Raw genomic sequence first — 8,998 nt, forward strand, 5'->3', positions numbered from 1 at the left:
GCTGCTGTCGCCCAGAGACAAAAGCCTTCAAAAGTGCTCACGTCTTTGCCAAACACCAGAACCTCGGATAATTTGCCAGTTCTGAGGGTGAAAGAGCTCTCTTCCTTTCCACAACCCTTTGCCTCCTCTGCATTTCTCCAGCTGATAAGGGGTGGGGGAGAAAGGAGGGTCCCGTCCCCCCACTCCTGCACATAGGCAATAAGATGGCATTGGTGGTGGCAGTTATAGAGACTTAGCTTGCTAAGACACTAGGCAGGGTTAGACGGGAGAGATTCTGCACCCATGCAAATGGACTCGAAAGGATTAAAGAATGTTTTTGGATTTTAAAAAAAGGTGTGGTGAGGCTGACTTGAGAGTAGAACCCAGGGTCGCCAAATGAAACTGAATGGCAGTCGAGCCAAGATGGATAAATGTAAGAACTTCTTCCTGCAAGGTGTTAATTATGGAACTCACCTGGGAAGGTAAGCCCATCTAGAAGAAGGAAAACTCTGATCCTAAACATCCGCTGCCTTGTGGAACATCTTTGGGAGAAGAAAAAGCTATGGGGTGAAGCCTACACAAATCCACAGTGGAGTCCCTAAGATGGTTGGATGGCACCTTGTACGCCTCCTTCCGGCAACTCCTGCAGCCAAGCTGGCACCCAGATATATTGCTTGGCTCTCCTTTGGACCACATCAATGAGGCCAAGAGGGGGGTAGTTGTCATCTGGGCAGCCCAGGACCTCCATACACATTGCCTAGGCTTGCGCCCAAGGGATTTCATCTTGGTGCTGCTAAGACAGTGGTTTGACCTGACTGCTGGAAGCGCACTCCATTTTCTCTTGAGACAGACAGATATCAACCACAACTCACTGCCACATGACATAATAGCTACTAGCTTAGATTTGCTTGTTTATTTCAACAAATTACGCTAGTAGGATTACAAGAAGTTTTGTAAGGAGGAATATATGAAATATTGCAAAGAAGAGAAAGAAGAGAGATATTAGTTATGATATTTAAATGTAATAGTGAAAGTAAGCAATGTAAATTAAGTGGAAAAGATTAGAAAATTTTCAGATGTGATTGATGGAAGTCAAAAAAATTCTATAAGATATAAAAGTATGTTTAATAATTGTTGAAAATGATATGTTAAAAAACTAATAAAAAATATTTTAAAAGATTTGCTTGTTTATTTAGTCTATTTACACCCCACCCTTCCTGTTAATGGAGCCCAAGGCAGCAAACACACCACTGAAGCAATCCCATTCAAAACATAATTATGTATATATGTTGCCTATAAATGATTATGATAAAATAAAAACCTCAGGGGATGGGTGTATCCTTACCCATTAGCCGTTATAATCAAGCGTAATTTCCATATTCACAAGCAAAACAGACACTAAACATCTGATGCCAGAGACAAACCTTCCAACTTGGCCATGCCAAAGGCTTTCTGTCCAGCATCTGGTTCTGGGTTTCAGCTCATGCAGGACCTCAAATCACTTTCCTTGCTATGTCTCGCCTTTGAAATGCGTGCAAGAAAAGATATTGCAAGGAGCTGATTTAGGCCATGTTGCACCGGACTCTGCAGCAGAGCACCCCTTCCCTGAAAAACATTTTTACTTATATTTGCTGTTTTAGATTTACTTATTTGCTATTTTAGTAGATGATACTCAGCTTTTCTCGATCCGCAGCAAAGTCAAAGCCACTTGCAAATTAACAACAGAAAAATACAACCAGAAGCACAAAGGGCAGTGCAGTTCTTTAGGTTACATCACATCATTGCATGACCAAGAAACAGAACCCAGGGCAGGAGTGAGCAGGGTGAATTCCTAATAAACAAACACACTCCTTGGCATCAAGTCAAACCATTGGCCCATCATCCCCACTACTGTCTGTTTTGATTGGCAGGTAGGGGACCACCTACACCCTACATGTCAAACACACAACACCCTTGCACACAATCATGGCTTCCCCCTCAAAGAATCCTGGGAACATAAGTTTGTTAAGGGTGCTGCGGATTGTATTCTGTTACAGTTCTTTGGATTGCTGAAGTGGTATGAATGTGCTTTAAATGCATCACCTAACTCTTCAAGATCTGAGGCAAGGAGTTTTCAGCTCAGCCTATGAACTGAGAATGCTTATGTATTCCGTTCATTTATCTGCAATAGCCTGTCTCTTTTCTATTTTTTTAAAAAATATTTCATAGAACCATAGAATTGTCGAGATGGAAGGGACCCAAAGCCTCATCCAGTCCAACCCTCTTGCAGTTATTTATTTTAATTAAAAAAACAATGGTGTCACAGGCTAGCCATGTTAGCCTGTTACCTCAAAACCCACAAAGGACTGTATCCAAAGGACTGTCCTACTCAGAGTAGATCCACTGAAATTAATGAACATGACTAACCCAGGTCCCTTGATTTCTATAGATTCGCTCTGAATAAAGATTAGTTGATACAACCCAAACAGTCTTGTGCCATCTAAGCAAAATAAGGCTTGCATCCAGCTAAGTCCTATTGAGAGAAGACTCGTGGAAATTAATGAACCTAAGTGAGTGGCCATCTGCTCATCTCTGTCCTATACAATTCTCAGTATTTCAGCTATCCGCTCATTGTTATGGGAGAACACTCAAGTTCTGTCGCTCCATTAAAAAAGAGAAAAATGCATTCATTAATACCCCAATTGCATGCTGGAACATAGCAGGCTAAGAGAAACAAATTAAATTATTAAAGGCTCACATAAGTCCAAAGCTGTCATATGCTCCATCCACATCTCTGCATGGTTTACTACTCAGGCTGCAACTCTTCCTTTGCCCCCATGCTGGGGGTGAGGATGAATCTGCTTCTCTTCTGCAGGACATGTGACTGAATGATCCAGCTATTCCCCTGATGCGGAGATGCAGCAGAATTATCCACCCTCGCTGGGGTGTGTGTGCCTGCTTCCTCTCTGCACGAGTCACCGCTCTGGGCTTGCTTGCTTCTAGCCAAGAGGCATTTCCAGATCAGTGACTCGTGCAAAAAAACAGGAGGCAGGCTCCTGTGAGGTTGGGTATTTCTCTCTCTCTCAAGCAAGGGTGCAGAAGTAAGGGGTGCTTCCCCTTTTAATTCAGGAAACAGCAGGCATTGGTTGCATCAAGACTGGCCAACACTGCATTGCTTAATAGAAATTAGCCAAGCCAATGCATCTTTTAAAACTGTAAATGCAACACCTCAACATTCCAGGAGCTCCTGTCCTTGGCCTTCTTCATCTTTTGGGGCATGCATGGATAGCTAAATCAGTAGAGCACGAGACTCTTAATCTCAGAGTCATGGGTTTGAGCCCCATGCTGGGCAAAATATTCCTGCATTGAGGGCGTTGGGCCAAATGGCCCCTGTGGTCCCTTCCAACTCTACATTTTATGACCACGGTAAATTCCACCACCATTACCACCTCCTCTTGCATGACACACATTCCTAAATTATTCAAGTGATCCCCCAAGAGTGCACACTGATGTGACAGCGGCAGCAGCATCCAACTGACACAGGCGGTGCCAACCAGAAAACGCAAAAGCAGCCGCTTCCTGCCATGCATTAGCAACGTTGGAGGTTGCTGAAGTCAGAGTCGGGGAGGAGGTGAAAAGCTTGGTATGTTAGGCAGGAAGTTGAGTAAGAATGAGGTGGGTGGGGGAACTCAGCCTTGTAGTTTTCAGGAAGGGGTTATGGGCAAAGAAAGGCAGAAAGCACAGATTATGGGGATGGTGGAGAAGGAGCCTCTTGGCAAATATTTCTATGCACAGCAACATCTCTGTGATTCAGTTTTCATGGCACAGAACATGCAAAGTAAAACGATGACTCACCCACCTGCTCACAAGTATTTTTATTAGCATGAATGGCTGGTTTTAAAGGTTTTATTTTTTAAAAGAAAAACATGGTTGCTTGGGGGCACTTGTTAACTCACCATAGGCGATTAGGCAGGTGGTGGTTTGCAAACCTGCCTAGAGCTGCTCTCTAGATTGGGTTATTTTGCCTTCAGACATGAGGTTGAATATGTACCCAAGCAGCCCTGCAGCCTAACGCTCGTTTTTCCCCCTGTCTGTACAGAGCAATTCCTCTATGAGGAAAGATTACAACACTCTGGTCAGAAAAAGTAGAGGGGCATGTACAAAATAATCTGTAGGAGAAAGCAGATACGAGATAAACTTCTCCCTTTATATCAGTACTAGGTGCTGGGGACATCCAAATGAAGCTGAATGTCTGAAGATTCAGGACGGGAAAAAGGAAGGTCTTCTTCACATCATATCTAATTAAATTATGGAATTTCCTAGCACAAGTGATAATGATGGCTGCAACTGAGACAGCTTTAAAAGGGGATTAGATAAACACACCAAGGAGGATAAGGCTGTCAGTGATACTAATCACAATGGCTGCATGTAGCCTCCAGTATCAGAGAAGGTACCATTAGTGAGGAGTGCTGTTGAACTTGTAACCAGCATGTGGGCTTCCCATTGAGGCATCTGGCTTACCACTGTGAGAACAGGACATTAAGGGCTAGATGAGCCTTTGGTCTGATCCAGCTGTTGAAATAGTGACGGTAAGGTCTTTGGGGCAGGGACCGGATTTGTTTATGGCATGCTGAGAGGCGTCACACACATTGAAGGACGCTTGTGTGGCAAGGGGATGGCAGACCCTACAATCAGCAGGTGAAGTCTTCTTGGTGGTACTGCCACCAGAGCCTGCCTGGTTGGCACTGACCCATGGCAGGGCCTTTTCAGTGGTGATTCCTCATCTGTAGAATGTCCTCCCTGGTGAGGCGCACCTGGCTCCATCACTACTGTACTATCTTTTCATTATTAGCCAGGCATTTGGTGGCTGAAGAAATACCATAGAATCATATATTGTTCCAGGCAACCCTGTGATCGTAGGACAAAACAATGCTTCTAATTGAAATTGCTCTTAGAATGCTTTTAACTGTAACTGCTTTCAGATGTTTCAAAGTTTTAATTGTTTTTAGAATGTTTTGATCTGTTTTAGAAAGCTTTCGTTTTGCTTTTTACATTGTATATCTGTTTGTTGCCCTGGGGTCCTTGGGAAGGAAGGGTGGGATATAAACAAGCAAATAAATATAAAGAAATAGGATAACTATTATGATGCCTTAAAAACAAACAAAAACAACTCAGTTGTTGCAGGCCTAGCCAGATTCCCCTTGGTTGCTTCTTGCACTGCTCCATAAATGCTCCTCTGCTTAAATGTTCCCCATGTTGGGAAAGGGCCGTAGCTCAGTAGTAGAGAGTCTGCTTTGCATACAAAAAATCCCAGGTTCAATCCCCAATGGCACCTGCGGGAAGGGCTGGGAGAGACTTCCTGCCTGAAACCCTGGACAGCCATTGCTGCCAGTCAGTGTAGACAATACTGATGGAGATAGTGGTCTGACTCAGTATAAGGCAACTTCCTATGATGTGAGTTACCAAGATGGGTAGGGGAGAGGCAGTGCACAATAGCAGATGGCTGAAGCAGCAAAAAGAACAGGCTCACCGTGGCTGAAGCTTCTGTGAGAGAGCTCATGGAAGCTACAATCAATGTGCAAGCCTCAGAAGGGCCACTGGACTTCTCGCTCAGCCACCTTCAAATTTCCGAATCCTCCGCCAGCTAGGAAAAGCTGCCAGACTCTCTACATTCACGCACAGAGGTATATCCTGGAGAGCACCTCTCGAGTTATTATAGAATTGGCAGGGACCCAAAGGGTCATATAGTACAACCCCCTATTATGTTGTATTTAAAAGAAGTAACCACAATACGTACTCTTAAACCTATACTGTACACCATCTTTAGGAGGTCTGGCATTTTAACTTCGAATATATCCAAGACCCTCTGCGGACACGTTGCATTTTCCTTCCTGGCATCTAAGACACACTACCTTCCAAAGGCGTTATGAAACACCACCACACACTCTCTTTATGAACTAATACTTCCCTGCCAAGTCTGATCCACTCTGATCCATTCCGTATCTCAGCTTTCACCAACCAAGGTTGTTGATTGGGTTATCCTGCTGACACCCTATAGCACCTCTTTTGAGGGAGCTGCCAATATGCCACTGGGCACTAAATGCTAAAAGGTTTTGCTTTTAGCATTTAAAGCACTAAACAGATTGGGGCCAGGTTACCCAAGGGAGCACCTCGCCCTACATATCTATGCCTGGCATCTGCACTCCTCCAATGGGGCACTGCTGAGAGTAGGTCATGCTTCAGAGGTGGTGTGCTTAGCTTGCACTAGAAACTGGGTTTTTAGCGTTGCAGTCCTAGCCCTCTGGAATCAATAACCAGATGAAATTAAGGCCATTGCTGAGCACCATGATGTCTCGGCACCTTAAAGACATTTTTATTCAGGAAAGCTTTCCCTGGTGGGTGACCCAGTCACTTATGGACTATTGATTACATATTTGCAGATATGGTTTTATGCTTCCTAGAATTTGTAAGGTACAGTTTTATTGTTTCTAGACTTTTGTAGAAATTATCTTACTGCACTTAGTAACCTGGCCTTACGTTTTATCCTTTTTGTTATTTTGCACACCTCTTTGGGAAGCTGTTTATAAATTTGTTAAACAAGTAAATCAATACCTGGCAATCCGTCAGAAGTTTTGGACTACGCTCCAGCTGTGGTGGATGGCTGGTGGCCATTGTAGTCCAAAACATCAGGAGGGCACCAGCTTGGCAAAAGCTGCTGTACTCCTTCGGAGCCTAACCAGATGGAACAAAGGCATTTGAGAGCAATGCTGGATGGCAATACACAAAACCATGTTTTAGGAAATAATGTTGTGGCCAAGTCCAACATTTCTTCTCTCTAGAGGTAAATCAAATCTGGTTGCTGTTATTTGGGCTGAGCTCAAGCAAGTCACCCAGTAGCAATCTCTCTCTTTCTTTAAAATCCTTTAAAAAAGAAAACCCTAAGAAACAAAAAAAACCCAGCCAGGCAGCCGTCACCCCATTTAGCCCCCAGGAATCCTAAAGAGGTCAGGTTACAAGCCTCTGAGATGCCGCGCCCCTACAAAGGTATTGCAGAATTGCATTCGCTTCCAACAAGAGACAAACAGGTCGCCCATCCACCCACCATCGCACTCCCTTTGGGCGATCGGAAGGGGAAAGCTGAGCTTCTTCAGGCATTTTCGAAAAAGAATTTGCAAGTTACGAAAACCTAGCAGCCAGAGGCAAAACCGAGGAGCTCTGGATCCCACCCTCCTCTCTTTTTTATTACCTCCGGCTGACTCTGTGCTGGGGCACTGCAGCTGGCGTTTCGGAGAAGGTGACAGATCTCAGGGGCAGATCACAACACGCGCAAACAATGACCGTGCTGCCAGCCTGCAGCATTTACAGATCTGGAAGTCTAACAGCCAGAAAGCAAAGCTGGGGATCACAGAAGGACTCGCTGATCCCACTAGGAAAAAGAAGCAGCAGCTAAATAGCTTCTTTGTGTGGCACCCTAAATCCCAAGCACCCTCAACTTCCTGTCAAGGGCGCCTGTGACTCCACTAAACAGAAGCACAAAATGATCGTTCCCGGACAGACCCCACTGCAAAGCACTAAGAGCGCCCCCCTTCCTCTCCACAATTGCAAACAGCCTCCCCCCTCGCCATGCACAGACCCCCAGTGCACCCGCCCGTTGAGTCCCCCGCACCTGCAAGAACAACAGCAGCAGCAGCTCAGCAGCAGCAAAGGCACCTCCGCCAGCTTACACCATCTTCGTCCTCGTGGAAGAGGAACTCGCCCCCGGAGCTCCTCATTGGCCCCCGGGCGACGTCAATCGGTCGCATGCAAATCACCGGGGCCCCGCGCGGCGGCGATTGGCTGGCTGGGAAGCGCCTCCTGGTAACCGGCAGGCTGCGCAACCAAAGCTAGGCGCCTCGTCTGCATCCCCTCCGCATCAGCATCTTTCCCCAGGCTGGGTACCCATTTGGTACCCAGGTGGTGCCCTGGCTTGCAGCATCCCTCCTCCGCCTAAAGCATCTTTCCCTGAGGATGCTGCGTTTGTGCCCTGCTGTGGTCCTCTGCACGTTTATCAGGGGGGTAAGCCCCCACTTCTCTAAGTGGGACTTTCAGAACCGTAGAATCAGAATAGCAGAGTTGGAAGAGACCCAAGGGCCATCTAGTCCAACCCCCTGTAATGCAAGAATTTCAATGCAAGGCTTTCAAGTAAACATGCCGTGGGTCGAACACATTGCACAGGTTAACCTGTGGTATTCAGCACCATGAGATGTGGCAAAGGCTACTGACTCTATAGTTTTAGTGTGGGACTGGTGGACCTCCATACCTTACCCTTTCATCATCACTGACTATTCACCATGCTGGCTGCGGCTAATGGGACAACATCTGGAGCACCATACTGTCCCTGCATTACACAAAGTTATAGACAGAGTTCTGTCTATGGAACCTGAAGTCCAGAGGCACTATGCCACTGAATAACAAATCTTAGAGACATGAAAATGGGCATGTGTACAGACACCTCAGAGGCATCTGCTTGGCCACTGCAAGGGGAACAGATGGAAGACTAGACAGGCATTAAGTCTGATCCAGCAGATCTCTCCCTCTGCAATCCTGTGCACACTTACCTAGGAGTAAGCGCAACTGAGCAGCACGGTGCAGGAGTGCCAACTTGGCCCTGCGCCCGAGGGTGCCTGGGGCCAAGGGCGCCATGCAGTGTGCATAGCCCTGGCACCAAAATTTGTGGTTGCCCACAATTCTTCATGGAGAATTTTGTGCATGCTTGGGCACCCAGGGCCTCAGAGAGCTGGCACCTATGGCACAATGGAACACATCCTTACGTGTAAACAGGCAGAAGATTGGCTTGGAATCTTGTGCAAAATGACTAGAGAGGGGTAGTTACATCAGTCTATTGCAATGAAATTAGCAGAGAGTTTAGTGAAACCTTAAAGGCTAACAAATTTTATTGCTGCGTAAGCTTTTGTGAACAGATAAGGTAGATTCAGTAAGAGTTAAAATGTAGCAACCTAAATGTATGTATGGGTAATGATAAAGTAATTAACTTGTGTGT

At 45.8% G+C, this 8,998-nt stretch overlaps 1 protein-coding gene across 4 annotated transcripts in view; it reads right to left on the reverse strand.

Annotated features, from left to right (window-relative positions):
• Positions 1–7,715, reverse strand: part of KCNAB2 (potassium voltage-gated channel subfamily A regulatory beta subunit 2) — a 103,636-nt gene extending 95,921 nt beyond the window's left edge. For all 4 annotated transcript variants that reach the window (XM_083452201.1, XM_083452208.1, XM_083452209.1 and 1 more), the window contains exon 1: positions 7,625–7,715. The gene's annotated coding sequence lies outside the window, so the exon portion shown is untranslated. The remainder of the gene's footprint in view (positions 1–7,624) is intronic.
• Between the last annotated feature and the right edge of the window lie 1,283 nt (positions 7,716–8,998).

Source organism: Podarcis tiliguerta, assembly GCF_965153285.1.
Source record: "Podarcis tiliguerta genome assembly, chromosome: 8".
Classification (NCBI taxonomy): Eukaryota; Metazoa; Chordata; class Lepidosauria; order Squamata; family Lacertidae; genus Podarcis; species Podarcis tiliguerta.